The following is a 15,809-nucleotide window of genomic DNA, read 5'->3' as shown; positions in this document are numbered from 1 at the left end:
TTTTGTTACAGTGGAAGGTTTTTGACCGTAGATACCCTTTAAGAGATCATGTATACAGTATATAACTTTATATACTTTTGTTACAGTGGAAGGTTTTTGACCGTAGATACCCTCTAAGGCAGTGGTTCTCAACCTTTCTAGGGCCGGGACCCCTTGGTAACATTTGCCAAGTTGTGGTGACCCCCAAAGGTAAAATTTAGGGATGACGCGGCTGCTGCAGCGACATCTGGAGGCGTGGCAGGAGAACTGACACTGCTGCGCTAGGAGAGAGCTGAGGAGGACTCTCACCTTGCACAGCGACCCACAGGTTGAGAACCACTGCTATAGGCAAAGAAAGGACCGGGCTCTGCAGCTGGAACTAGAAGAATTGAATTTAAAGTGTGTGGCTATATAACGTATGAGGTACATACTCCACAGTACTGTCACTGATAGGGATGGGCTCGGGCGTGTTCGCAGCTCCACATGCCGAGCCCGCCAGGAAGCTGACAGCGCCAATCACAGGCACTGAGACATTTCTCGATCTCTGCAGCTGCGGACCGGGAAAATGGAATGCATAGCTACAGGTGTGTTGTACATATTTTTTTGCTTGAATACATACATATTGCACCCGCCCTCTGCTGCTGTCAATCACTAGAAGGGGACCTGATGGAGAACTTCAGGTCCCCCTCTGCTGATGTAACGTCCTTACCTGCTGCGAGCCGGATGCGTTCCAGCGTGGAATATAATTGTGTTACAGTGGAAGGTTTTTGACCGTAGATACCCTCTAAGGGATCATGTATACAGTATATAACTTCATATAATTTTGTTACAGCGGAAGGTTTTTGACCGTAGATACCCTTTAAGAAATCATGTATACAGTTTATAACTTTATATAATTGTGTTACAGCGGAAGGTTTTTGACCGTAGATACCTTTAAGAGATCATGTATACAGTATATAACTTTATATAATTTTGTTAAGGTGGAAGGTTTTTGACCATAGATACCCTTTAAGGGATCATATATACAGTATATAACTTTATATAATTTTGTTACAGCGGAAGATTTTTGACCCGTAGATACCCTTTAAGGGATCATGTATACAGTATATAACTTTATATAATTGTGTTACAGCAGAAGGTTTTTGACCCGTAGATACCCTTTAAGGGATCATATATACAGTATATAACTTTATATAATTGTGTTACAGCGGAAGGTTTTTGACCGTAGATACCCTTTAAGGGATCATGTATACGGTATGTAACTTTATATAATTTTGTTACAGCGGAAGGTTTTTGACCGTAGATACCCTTTAGGGGTCATATATACAGTATATAACTTTATATAATTGTGTTACAGCAGAAGATTTTTGACCGTAGACAGTCCTTTAAGGGATCATATATACAGTATATAACTTTATATAATTTTGTTACAGCAGAAGGTTTTTGACCGTAGATACGCTTTAAGGGATCATGTATACAGTATATAACTTTATATAAATGTGTTACAAAGGAAGGTTTTTGACCGTAGATACCCTTTCATACAAGTGAAGTAAGACATCTCCTAGCTGTAATCGTTTTTGTCCTTCTCCCGGATGACCTGCAAGGCAGCAGGTGACACAATGAAAGTACTGTCAGGTAGCAGAGGCGATTCCTGGCTCTCACTTCCACCAACCCCTGCATCCCCCCCCTGGCCTCCACACTAAATAATTAATGGTTAATAAATACTAGGAACATAACAGGCTTCTCCTGCAGTATGCACTATTGTTTAGAAAAGCAGGCAAGTTATTAGGAAAAGGGAAAGCTGGTCCCAGGCTGGAGATCATGGCTGGGTTGTAGCAGCTTTTAAAACGAAATAGATGAATGCATTAAAGGCTTAATCTGCAGGGAGAGGGAAGCACAGCATATCCCTCCTTCCATACAAGCCACTCCTTCCTAGCAATGTGAGCTGTACAAGGAGGCAGGCAATAGAAGGAGGAGGAGGAGGAGGGGGGAGCAAACTTCTGTCACTATTAAATGTGAAACCACGGGAGGCAATAGCAAAGCTGGACTTTGCAGCTTTCCTGGGATTGTGCTTGACTCCTTATATACCCTCATGTCCTGTAGGGACTAAGATCCCCCTTTACAGTGCTCCCTTCAACTTTCCTTCCTTGCTGTGATCGCAGCCACACTGACAGCAGCAGCAGGCAGGACTGTAGTGGAAGGATACAGGCAGGAGGAGGGGGGAGCTCCCCTTACCGATCTGGTCCAGGCTTCCTTTTATTTCTCATGATCACAAGGACATCAAACTCATAGCGATTTCCATTCTTCACCCCTGTGTGTCCCGGAGCAACAAGTGGATGTGAAGAGGGCAGCAGCTTGGCAGATCGCGGTGACAACATATCAGAAACAAGGTAAGAAGCCGGGACATGGGCTGCATGAGTTTGCTGGGGATCAGGTAGGTGACAGGCAGGAAACTTTTCAAGGATGACGTCATGTGACATTCACTGTGAACTGGCCATAGGCACCTTTGCTAGTGACATGTCATTGCTACAGACATGTTACACATGTGTGCTTTAGGATAAGAGCTAGGTGGGGGACTTTTAATCACTGGGCTTGAAAATCGCACGCGATCATGCATTGGTTGTATGCCAGTCCAGAACTGTTTGCGATCATGTGCGATTTTTTTTTTTAACGCGCGCCTTCAGATCATTTGCTTTAGTCCAAGAGCTACATGGGTGAATTTTAATCTTTGGACTTGAAAATTGCACGCGATCGTGCACAGATGCAGACGTTAAAGAGAAATCTGTGCACAAGTATGCAACTGTTTGCAATCGCATGCGATTTTTAACGCCTGTGCTTTTAGATCATGCGCTTTAGGATAAGAGCTAAGTGGGGGACTTTTGATCGCTGGGCTAGAAAATCGCACGCGATCACGCATTGGTTGTATGCCAGTCCAGAACTGTTTGCGATCATGTGCAATTTTTTTTTTTAACGTGTGTGCTTTCAGATCATCTGCTTTAGTCTAAGAGCTACGTAGACGACTTTTAATCATCGGACTTAAAAATCGCACGCGATCGTGCACAGTTGAGGAGCATTAAAGAAAAATCTGTGCACAAGTATGCAACTGTTTGCAAACGATTGCAATTTTTAACATGTGTGCTTTCAGATCATGTCGTTTAGGCTAAGAGCTACCTGGGTAATAACCGAACACGTTCATTCATGCACAGTGGCACACATAGGTTCTGCGTGAGTCTGGAACTGTATGGAACTGTAAAATAACTGATTTTCAGCATTTGTGCTTTAGGCTTACCATACACATTACAATCTGACTATACAATCTCTGCACAATCAACTTTAGATCTGCCAAAACTGTAGGATGAGGATCATTCTAATCTATCCAATCAATCTGTATCCAGTCAGGGAGGTCCTTCTACTACTCACTAATTGGTAGATCTAAATTGGAAATTGTACAAGCAGATTGTAGCATATGTGGTGAGCTTTAGGCTAAGGGCCACCACACACATTACAATCTTACTGTACACTTTTTGTACAATCAACTTTAGAGTTACCAAATCTATGTAATATAAGGACCTTCTTAATCTATCCAATCAATTTGTGTCCAAGGCCCTTCTATTACATAGTGGTTGGTAGATCTAAAGAAGATTACATAATCAGATTGTACGGTGTGTGATGTGCTTAACGCTGCCCATACACCTTACAACCATCGCACAACCCTTGTTGTGCGATGGTTTTAAGGTGATTCAAATTTCGTACGATCTGCCCATCTTGGACAGGCAGATCGTACTTGCGATCATCGCAAGCCCTCCCCGCTGAGGGGAGGGCTTCCGATGATTGCAGTGCTGAGCGGGCAATGTGCACTTGCGCACACCGGCCCTTGCGGCATTCGTCTTCCGAGCACGCCACCAACCCGACGAAAATTGTACGATTTTCGGCAGGTTTTTTCAGCGTGCTCGGAAGACGGAAGTCGTGCGACCTTACAGTAGAAGCGGTCGCACGCTGCCCATACACCTGGTGAATATCGTACGATAATCGCCAGGTGTATGGGCACCTTTTAGAGCTACGTGTGTCTGAGCTGGACTCACAAATTGTGCACATTCACACACAGTTGCGGACATCTCTGCGCAAGTCTGCAACTTTAAAGATTTTTGACAGTCGCTTCGGTATAGGGGAGCGTAAAGATCAAAAGATTTTCCTAATCACACGTGGCCATGGCTATGCATGACTGTAACCAGGCAACACATAGGAAAAATAAAAACGCAATGTGATGGCAACTACTGTGGGAGCCTGAATCTAGCCCGTTGGGTTCTTGCTAATAAAAACAGTAAGTCTGATAAGCTACCAGAGGGGTGGCAATAAAATAGTGCGACCAATAAACAATGATTTGCATGCAAACAGGAGAGCCCCATTTTGTGTTATTTCACAGAAGTGTTGGAATTTGTGCAGCAAATAATTGAAAGGATTGCATATAATTGGGGCACATAGCATAAGCGCTCTAGTGCGTCTAGCAGTAGATGGCACTGAACTACTTATGAACTATGCTTCAAACTATATCAACATAATTGATATTTTGCTCCACTAATAGTTTTTTGGACCCAGTGTGTTCTAAAGCTGGTGAGTGGTCTCTAGTCATTTTAGATATGTGATTGTCATTAAAGGTTGCCCGTGTAGCTTTTCAGTCTCAGGGAAGCCCTGCTAAAAATAGCTATATCTGCAGCTCACAGTACATCAGCGTGACGGTCAGTGGGAAAAATGCTCCTTACATTGGTGATCGGTGGGCAGAATGCTCCTTACATTGGTGATCGGTGGGCAGAATGCTCCTTACATTGGTGATCGGTGGGCAGAATGCTCCTTACATTGGTGATCGGTGGGCAGAATGCTCCTTACATTGGTGATCGGTGGGCAGAATGCTCCTTACATTGGTTATCGGTGGGAAGATTGCTTCTTACATTGGTGATCAGTGGGAAGAATGCTCCTTGCAGTGATGATTAGTGGGAAGAATGTTCCTTACATTGGTGATCGGTGGGAAGAATGTTCCTTACATTGGTGATCAGTGGGAAGAATGTTCCTTACATTGATGATCAGTGGGAAGAATGCTCCTTACATTGGTGATCGGTGGGAAGTGTTCCTTCCATTGGTGATCAGTGGGCAGAATGCTACTTACATTGATGATCAGTGGGGAAAATGCTTCTTACATAGGTGATCAGCGGGCAGAATGATGCTTACATTGATGATCAGTGGGAAGAATGATGCTTACATTGATGATCAGTGGGTAGAATGATGCTTACATTGATGATCAGTGGGAAGAATGCTCCTTACATTGGTGATCAGTGGGAAGAATGATCCTTACATTGATGATCAGTGGGAAGAATGCTCCTTACATAGGTGATCAGTGGGCAGAATGATGCTTACATTGATGATCAGTGGGAAGAATGCTTCTTACATTGGTGATCGGTGGGAAGAGTGTTCCTTCCATTGGTGATCGGTGGGAAGAGTGTTCCTTCCATTGGTGATCTGTGGGAAGAGTGTTCCTTCCATTGGTGATCGGTGGGAAGAGTGTTCCTTCCATTGGTGATCTGTGGGAAGAATGCTCCTTGCACCTGGGATCAGTGGGAAGAATGCTTCTTACATTGGTGATCGGTGGGAAGAGTGTTCCTTCCATTGGTGATCGGTGGGACGAATGCTGCTTGCACTGGGGATCAGTGGGAAGAATGCTTGGACATCCAAACATCAGATGTCGGGCTGTCATCACAACTTTGGCAAAACAAAGAGTTAAATGATTGTGGGACTGGTCAAGTCTAAAGACGTGAACAGTGCACCGAAGACCTCCCAATGGAATTTATATGAGTAAAAACATGTAGCCTATACCAGCATGCATGGGTCATGTGCAGGCGTCTAAAAGACTGCTTACTTTCTTGTAATAAAAGACTTCATTATGTGTTCACAGTGACTATATGGAAAGGGGAATACGTTCTGCTAGATCACATGCATTACAAGGCTTGAGGTTAGAGTTCAGTTAGCACAGGGTTGCCTAGAGGTCAGAGCTTTTCAATGAACCACAAAACATAGTGTTAGACCTCTAGAAGCCAAGAATGTAAGGAGGATGGCGGACAGGCTTTCCCAGGAGGTGACCCTGTAATCTGTGCTGTCAATGCATCTGATGCCTTGGTGATACAGTAGATCACCTTACAGCTGCATTTATTTTAAACATACAGTATGTCCTTATGACAATATTGCAATATGACAAAATAACAGAATTTAGATGTAAAAGTAGATTTTCATTGTTTTTCGGGTTTGTCATTGTTTTAGAAACCTACTTGAATTATCTCCTATAGACATTGAAACGCTATATTTGCACATCCAACATCAATGTCTTAACATTATTGGTTAAATCAGAGACATTGTACATTTATGACATGGCCAGGAAAAGTTTAACACAGGCCTAATTAACTGCATGCATTTAAAATCCCCTTATGCTCATTTTAGCTTAAAGTGACATTAATCCCTCATTACATTTTTTAACATAAACCAATACTGTAATGTGTGCCTTACTGTAATCCATGGTAGTTGCCCTTCTATTTGCTGCTCTTCCTTTTAAATCCTCATGTCTTCTCATGCTGGAGGAGAACTTCCCTTTGCAGCTGAGTGCCTCTTCCTGTAGTGCTGGCTCAGGTTGTGAACCTGCACACAGACACCATGTATCCATTCCAGAGACAAGGCAGTCTGCTGCAAAACATAAGTTCTGCCCAGCATGAGAACAGATACGGATTTAAAAGGAAGAGCAGCAAAGAGAAGGGAAACAACCATGGATTACAGTAAGGCACACATTACAGTGTTTTATGTTAAACAAATCTGAGGGTTTAATGGAAAACTTGAGTTGCTCTTTTTATTCTACAGCCATTGTGTAATAATACCAGGCATTTCATAGATTGCTGGTCATAACTGTACGGATGTCAGGTGATACAATAAAAGTCTGCATCTTATCACACAGCGGACGTTGAAACGTAAATGTGCTGCACACCTTTGTATTTACTCTCAATGCTATGACTGCTCAATGCTGAAACCTAAGACAGAGTAAATACAAAGTCCTATCGGTTGGGCAGTTTGTCTTCCTGAACTAAATGGAACTAAAGTCACAGCTAAGAAAAAATGTAGGATTCACTTTATAATATATTCCAACACTCACAAAGCTCAGATGTGATCTAAAAAGTGTGACAATAACTGTATATATATGTTCATAACATATACAATTCTATGAATTGTTCATATATATAATTTTTCTGTGTTTGCACGCATAAGACCCCATTCAAACTGAGCGATTTGACGCACGATTTCTGCTCAAAAATCCCTCAAATATGAAGCTCAATGTAGCTCTTCCAATGCATTTCAATAGAGATGTTCACATCTGGCAGCTCAACGTCACCTGTGGTTTGTAGCTGAAGCTTGTTGCTCGAACAGGTTCACACCTAGGCGATTGAACTGGTGAGCTGTTTTCGTGCGGTTTGCTGAGCCTAATGAAGGGGCCCCTACGCGGCCCCAAAAGCGCTAGTTCTGATGACATGACGTTTTGCATAAACAAGCACTTTGGATTGCTATATTTTTGGTGTGCTGGTGACATCCATCTAATGATGTTTTCTGGCGGTTGTCTCGCGTTTTCGTTTGCGCGACTGTTCTTTGACAACCGCCCGAAAACAGCTCCTGCACCTTTTTTGTGCAACGGGCGATTTCGTCCGCGCGACAAACCGCAACGGTGTTATCAGCCTCCATTGACTTCAATGGGAATCTGTGTTTTGCGCGATATTGCGTGACTCAATCTAGGTGTGTACCCAGCGGCGTAACTAGAAATCACAGGTCCCCATAGGAAAATCTTGTCTGGGGCCCTGTGATTTCTATATAAGTTCACCTGATAACCCAAACAGCCCACCTGAGGATGACCCTGCAGAGCCCACCATAGACCCTCTATGGTGAGCTCTGCAGGGTCTCAGGTGGGCGGTCAAGCCCTCTTACCTGTCTGGCCGATCCTCTGTCCGCCTCCTTCTCCTCCATGATCGCTCGCGGGCCCCGCCTCCTCCGTCACTGGGCCCCACCTCCTCAATCGCTAAGACCTGCCTCTCTCGATCGCCGGGCCCCGGCTCCTCCATCGCTGCCGACGACGGGCCCAGCCACCTCCCCCGAAGCTGCTGGTTGTCATCAACTCACATGTGAATGGCTGCGTGTTTCTCCTCACAGCCGCCAGTGACAGCCAGCAGCCTGAAATGCCATAGCGACCCAGGCGGCCCATACGGCATCAGGGGGATGTCCTGGCCGGGCCCCCCTGTGCCCCATAGCGGCCGCCTGGGTCGCTATGGTGATTGTTACGCCACTGTGTGAACCTAGCCTAAGCTATTTTTGGGCGATTTGTGAGATTTGGCAGCAATAGACTTTGATCGACTGCCAAAAGAAGCGCTACGTAGCGCGACAAAATGTGCACTGTAGCTTAATGTTGCTCAAAGTCGCTCAGCTCAAATCAGCGCTTATGTTGTTTATAGCTCAGTGTGAATGGGGTCTCAATGTCATTTTGAACAGAATTAGTTGAATTCTGTTTTTCCCGTGGTGATTGTTTTAGTTACCGTTTTGACAGATGTCAAGTTAGACACATTTCTAACACATTTCTGTTTTGAAAACCTCTTCTAGGCACCTTATATTATATATTAATTGTGATCTATTAATAGTGTACATAATGATGACTCACAGTAATAGTAACTCCAGACGTAAAACCTGCTTTGCAGGACATGGGAGCTTCTCATGTGCACTTCTGAGTTCTGCAAAGTTTTGTTTAAACAGAGATGGCTTCAGGTAAGTTGTAAACAGCACATACTGTAGGTGGGTTTGTGAGATGTGAACAATGAGGGCCGGTGCACACCTAGACGACACCTCACGTGCACGATTGTCGCCAAGGTGTGAACCGATCGTGCTGTAGGTGCCATTATTTTCTAATGGCACCCAAGTCGCACCGGGCGGATCGCTCTGTTTCCCGCTGCGATGCCGCCCGTGCTTCCAAACACGGAGTACGCAGAGGAGCCTTGACGAGGCAGTGCGGCTTTCACATATTCTGCAGAAGACGTGTATCTAAAACCTTAGCGGTTAGACAGGTTTTTTTGCATCCTGGCTGGTGAGTGTGCTGGGAAACTTTTTGTTTCTTCAGAACACTAAAACAGCCGCGCATCGTGTATCGCAAAAAAAAGTAAATTTTTTCTGTGATTCCTGCACGGATGTCACCCCATTAAAATCAATGGGGCTGCGCGGAAATCGCTGCCTGCATTGTGCAGCACTGCACGATCCCGCGATGCACAATTATAGATCGCTGAGGTCTGCACCGGGCCTCAGAGAGAATCTTTTGTTGACTTTAACAAAATAAGTTCATATGCCCAACTCAAACATAAATATTGTGTCTCCAGTACGGTTGTCTTTCAAGTGTTAACACAACTTGATACAAGCATTTTTTATAAAGGTTCAATGTGTGCTATTTGTATGTTTATGAGCTGAACAGTGGAGTGGCAATAGTTTAAAGTCTATGGAGATAATGTGGAGAAGCCTTTTGAGGATCTTTTTGCTGGCTTGGCCCACTACCTACCAGTTACACATTCCAGTGGTGGTATATAGAAGTTAATCCAAGAGGTCAGTACTGGAACATCGTAAAGCTAGACTGAATCCACAGTTCTTTGATCTGCCTCTAATCTTCTTGGGTAAGTTGCCAATTAACATGGTGATTATAGAGTATTGGGTTGTTTTAGACCTAATTTGCCAATATTTGGCATATTTATTAATACCACGTGGCATTCCTGCCTGATCCTCTTTGATCACATCACATGTGTATATTTGGTCATCTTTCACATGTTTTATTTGTCTCTTGCTTGATAATGGAAGTTTGGCAGTGGTCCAAAATGTCTAGGTCGTACAGATTGTGGTCTTGAATGTGCGGGACTGGACACATCCCAGGAGCCAATGCTCCTTAAAAATGACAGCTGGCGCCTAACTTTTGAAATCTTTTCTAGTTGTGGTCAATGGAGCCAACTCCTAAAAAAAATCCTGCTGGCCTCCTGGATTGGGCAGACTGGCTCCTGAATTCCATATTAATTCATCCACCCCTGTGTATGTGTATGACTGCACCTGTTAAGTATAGACCCATCCAGTTTAGGAAAACAGTTGTTTGTGAAAACAGCTACAAAGTGTTTGAATAAAATGTTTGTAGGAACATATGATGTTACTATATATTTGTAAACTGTACATAAAGCCTGGTTTTTGAGGCATTGGATAGAGTAGAAAAGGTATAGAGCGCCTGTCTCTGCTGGGGAGATTTCAACCTCTCCATGTCAATGGTCACCAAGACAGAAAGTGATGGCAAACTCAAAATTCTAAAGTTGTTACTGAAATTTGGAAAAGGGGAAGGGGAGGGGAAATATTTCAGCTGGGTCACTTGTTCCAGTGATGGCTGTCTAAGAGGGGTTCCCCCTCACTTCCTGGAATAGAAGCCAAAAATAAGAACCCTGATATGGGTTTTACACATGAATCCATGACTAAACAACGTTTCTGATTTTGATATATTTAAAGGTTTACTCCTGTGAGTTGTGTGTAACAGTTAAAGTATCTGCATGTGGATCAAGTTTGATAAATAACCTGCTATCACCTCTTCAGACAAAACAATGAAGTTGCCATTAAGTCTCTTAGTAGCCGCAGAGCAAAATAAATGTGTAACAGTTAATGGATCACTGCTTCCTTTAATGCACAGAGCTCTGTGAGTAACATTCCCATTCCTAGAGTGCACTGCTCATTGAAACCGGCAGTAATGCATATGATCATGTACTTCCGAGCACAATTAGAAGAACATTAGAAGGCACATAGTTTTAAAACCACTTCAATGCTTGTTTGCAAAGCTGTTTTATTTATTTCTTTTTGAATGCCATGGCTTCACATATCCTTATCTAGTTTTGAGGGCATATTTTGTTTGGGAGACTGAAAGATTTAGCATTCTGTAGTCCAGTGTTAGTATAATATATCAGCCTTCAAATAAGTTGCCTAATGGCTGTGTTTGTATGTGTGAGTCAGATTCCAGAGCAGCTAGTGCTTGTTGTATTCATGACCATGCCTATGAATGTGATGGGAGGAAACAGAGATGAGGAGTCCCTATCAGTTACACTGAAACCCATACGGTGCTCTCTGTGTCCCAGTCTCTAAGGAATACATGAGCTCAGTGTATCGAACCTGTCCTTCTGAATGACTTACAAATGCTTCTTTTTTTAGCCTCTTGACTACGGTTAAAACAGAAGACGCTCCTAGAGACTTTTTTTTCTGGGTAGCTTTTTACAAACTGCAGGCTGGCATGTAAAGGGTTCCTCGAAAGTTCACAGAAGGTTTGCTTTGATCTTCTGCATTTGTTGCATAGCTTACATTTCTAACAACCATGAAATAGCTAAAAGGGTTTTTATACTCCATGTCATATATGATATGACATCACTAAACTGTGGAGGTTCTCAGACACAAATGGCTGGGAAACAGCTGTGAAAACCTGCTATGTAAGGCTGAGAACAATGAATTGTTAGCTGCTCAACGTACAGGAACTTGTGCAAACCACATTCCGCTGTTATGATTATGTGGTAATTTACCATGTTGTGGTAATATAGCATAAGCGTTTGCAACTGCTGCACTCTAGCTGTGGTATAACTAGAGATCCCACCGTTTCTCTGCCTCTGGGGTCATGCCTGTGGTCTTGCAAAACCTCATGGGATTTGTAGTTTCTTCACAGCTGGAGAGCCAATGTTGCCAACGCTTCTGCTATAGAGGCTATATATTGTGACTACAGAGGTTGCCTACCCCTGCTACAGCAAATGATTTAGGGAAGGCATGCAGAGTTGTGTAGCCAAAATTATGGGGCAAGGTGATTTTGCTGGAAAAAAAAACAGACTGTCCTGAAAAATTTGCATTGACATTTTTATTAACACAGGTCACTGTCCATGCATTGGATTGTTGACCAAGTATGCCCTGCACTGAAAGAGACACCCACACGTTGCCTTCCTTCAGTGTGAAGCGCAGCAGGCATTGCTGCTCTTCCTCCTAGCCAGCCTTCCCCTGGATAATAGTTGCTATTAAATACTACCTCCTAGATTTGAAGACATTTTATATTTGTTCAAGTCATTCAGGTTTAGGACTGTAAGCTACCTACTCTTCAGTCTGCCATCCCTGGACAGACTTGGAAACTTTGTCCTAACATTAAAGGTTTATTGCAATGCTAAGCATGAAAGAATATGAAACCCTATGGAGGCTGTTCCTTGTTGTAGAAGTAGTTCCTTGTAGGGCAGATTAGATACTATGAACACCTGTAAATGCATGTAAGTGTGAGTAAATTTAGGTAAAGACAAATACATATAAAAGTCAAGAGAACTTAATCTGGGAAGCACACGGTTAGTTTATACTTCTGTAATAATTTCTTTTGTGTTTATCTAAAAGCAGGAGTGTTAGTTTGAATAGCCCAAGGCTAGGCTTATTTTCTATTATCCTAAAGACTATCTTCAGACTTACATTGACTGATCTTGCCATCCCCTTGCCTATGGTGTGACTTGCTACTGCTTTAATTTGTTATATATTAACCCTATTGACTTTAAACACCATTTGATCCCCAATTTATGTGCACCTAGACTGTGAATAGGCAGTCTGGGTGCACGTATGGACTGACACTTTTCATCTATTTTCAAATTAATTTTCTTCAACTTTAACATTATTTAAGACAGATTTCAAAATGGAGACGTTTGCCATCTTTTCTGCCAAGGGTAGACTTGGATCTTCTGCTTCGAATGAAAAACGGACTCCTCCTCTACCCTTTCATGTAGATTGGTGATGCACTCGTGAAGTAGCAACATACACAGTCTGCAAACTCTGATTTTTGAAGTGTTGAAATGGTACCCAATTCCATCTGTAGCACCATCTGGGATCTCAGCTTCTACTCCATGTAAAACAAAAGATATAATTGGTGATAGGCATCCTTCTGTGGTGCTACACAGAGGAGTCTGCAGTAGATGTCCATTTCAAATCATAATCACCTGAGTGGTGGATATATGCAAAACTATATCCTTTCTTCCCCATAGTTTTTCTACAAAAGATTATTTGGTGGAAGTGTAAAAGAAAGCTTGTGTAGTTTGATGTTAAATCAAAACACTTTATCTGTAGATATGCACAGATAAAACCCGGATGTCCATTTTCGAGTTATTGCATTTCAGTCAAACAGCAGAAATAAATCTGAATTGTACATACTGGGACAGTTCCAGGTCCTAAATGGTTATCTTGTACTCCATTCAGTTTTATGAAGTGGAAATTTCACTGTGGTTGTTGTCTAATAAACGTCTACTGAATTGCATCATGTTTTGGATAATAAAGTATATTACTAAAATAGACTCTTGGATTTAGAAAATCTACCTCAGCCAAGTAGCTTGTATTACCCAGCCAATAGCTAGACTTATGGGATGGTGCGTCTAAATGTGAAAGATATAGCAGACCAGCCTTTCTGAGCCTTTTTACACCAGAGGGACCCTTAATATTCAGGTCTGATGAACTCTTGCTAAAACCAATCTAACGGAAGCCAACAGTAAAAATGCTCCCTAAATTGGTGGCCAAGGTGCAGAGTGCCCCCCTTACAGTAATGGTCAGAATGCCACTCTTATGGACAGCTAAAAAGATCATTGGTGTCATACAGCTGGCTCTGCCAAGTGGCATGCAGGCACCATTAAATGGAAGCCACAGCGCAATTAACTCCTAGCAGAAGTGCCTTAAGGTTTCAAAGAACCCTGGTTGAAAATGTCTGCAGTAGACTGCAGCTGAGCTGTCACACAGCACCTTCCCTGCCTCACATTTTGGCAGAATAGTATATAATTCTAATAGTCATATCATGCATATAAAGCAACCTGGTAGATGCCAGATTGATGCCACCCATTTTCCTGCCAGAAGTCAGTGCCTGGGACAAGAACGCTTGTCAGTATCTCTCCCTAACTGAACAAATCAGTAGAATCCACTGTGCTGCTCAATGTATTTCCAGCATACATACTATCTTATGTAGAAGTTACCGTATATACTCAAGTATAAGCCGAGTTTTTCAGCACATTTTTTCGGCCGGCTTATACTCGAGTATATACGGTAAGTGCATCTTTATAGGACAAGATTGCTAAGGTATTATCAGTTTAGTTTTATTTTTTTTAGTTCAACCCAAACACATTTGAAAAACTTTTTAAATGGGTGTTGTTTAAGGGGGAAATTTTTATAGAATGTACATCCAGCACACAGAGTTTTTGGGCTATGTTTATTTATTTGATAAATTACAGGTATAGAGCCATCAATTTAAGCAGCATTTTACATACTATTCATTCACGTCAGTCTAGTGGCATTAACTGTAAAGCCAACAGAGGGTATTGCACACTGTACCTTCAGCACATAAAGCTGCTAGGCTACCAGCCTAGACTAGCCATAGAAGGGCAGATATCTCTTTGAGGGCCACATACTCCGAGATTGCTACCTGTCTTCACATAACTTATTCTAGTGCTTATGTGATAAGCATCTTTAAAAACTTACAAAGGAACAGATTGTTTCCGCAGTGGGCTGTGCAAGGACCCAGTGGGGAGAGAAAAGGGGGCTTTTTAGAAACCAGTCCAGACCTCGTATATCTTTAAAAACTTAACACACATTGCCTTGTAGGAGTTTAGAAATTACCCAATACTAGCAAACATTGCAAAACATTGTCATGTCTTCTATGACCATCCAAAGACTGTAAAACTAATAGCGAGCTCTGTTCAATCAGCACATGGAGTTGTTGGGCTAATAGCTTGTACCCTGTTGGTGCCGCACTGTTCGGTGTCAGACCAGCACATGTAGCTTAGGCCTCAATGGAAAACTTAGCAGTGATTCATATTTTTACATATCTGTAGGTGGCAGTATTTGCAACCCCTGCATTTTTTTTTTTATGTTCAACCTGTGGCTTAGTCTTTACTAGTGCAGTTTAATAGAAGGGTTCTTCATCACCACCTACTGGTCACTCAGTGTGCAGCAGCTTTTTAGATTTTGGTTTATGTGTTTTTGAGTTTTATTTTATGTTTATGTTTGCGCTATCTATCTATCTATCTATCTATCTATCTATCTATCTATCTATCTATCTATCTATCTATCTATCTATCTATCTATCTATCTATCTATCTATCTATCTATCTATCTATCTATGTATTGATATCTTTTTTATATATGTAGATCTCCTTTTTCTCACTGTCTATTTATATGCACACGCAATTTACCTGTTTTTAGAAAAAACATTATGATTTAACTGAAGCACATGTGCCAGCAATCAAGGGGTTAGTTAAATCAGATTACATCTTTTGTTTTCTGGGGTAGTGAAACATCAAGCTTGATCACCAATTGCAGCAAGTCCCCTTTTTTTTCCATATGTTTTTCTAATTTTTAATACATTGTCCTAATATTATTTACTATAATTAAACATAGATTATATATCTGATGTAGTCCTGGTAAAGCAGAAGGAATTTTTTTTTTTTTGGTCTTGGTTTTTATGCACTGTTATATAAATGCTGCTCTTGAACCTAAGTGACACTAAACTCAGGAGTTAAATGCATTCAAGTACCCTAACTATTAATAAAATTGTAACTTATTTGTGTATCACTGAGCTGTAGATCCTCAAATCATCTCTGAATTGGTGCTGACACTGTCCTTCCTTCTGGAGGGTGGCTACTTTTCTTCCCCATGGTCCCTGTGTGTGTTGTAAAGTAGCCACCGATCCAAGCTCACTCCCGGGATGGACTACAATCTCA

General features: G+C 42.2%; 1 protein-coding gene across 1 annotated transcript in view; it reads left to right on the top strand.

Annotated features, from left to right (window-relative positions):
- Positions 1-1,999: 1,999 nt before the first annotated feature.
- The window catches only part of SLC4A4 (solute carrier family 4 member 4), a 208,718-nt gene continuing 194,908 nt past the window's right edge, over positions 2,000-15,809 (top strand). Inside the window, exon 1 of the mRNA XM_018553578.1 lies at positions 2,000-2,369. The gene's annotated coding sequence lies outside the window, so the exon portion shown is untranslated. The remainder of the gene's footprint in view (positions 2,370-15,809) is intronic.

This window comes from Nanorana parkeri, unplaced genomic scaffold (genome assembly GCF_000935625.1).
Source record: "Nanorana parkeri isolate BGI_ZX_2015 unplaced genomic scaffold, ASM93562v1 scaffold124, whole genome shotgun sequence".
Lineage (NCBI taxonomy): Eukaryota > Metazoa > Chordata > Amphibia > Anura > Dicroglossidae > Nanorana > Nanorana parkeri.
Note: the sequence above shows the minus strand (reverse complement) of the source record. Positions and strands in the feature narration are given on the sequence as shown.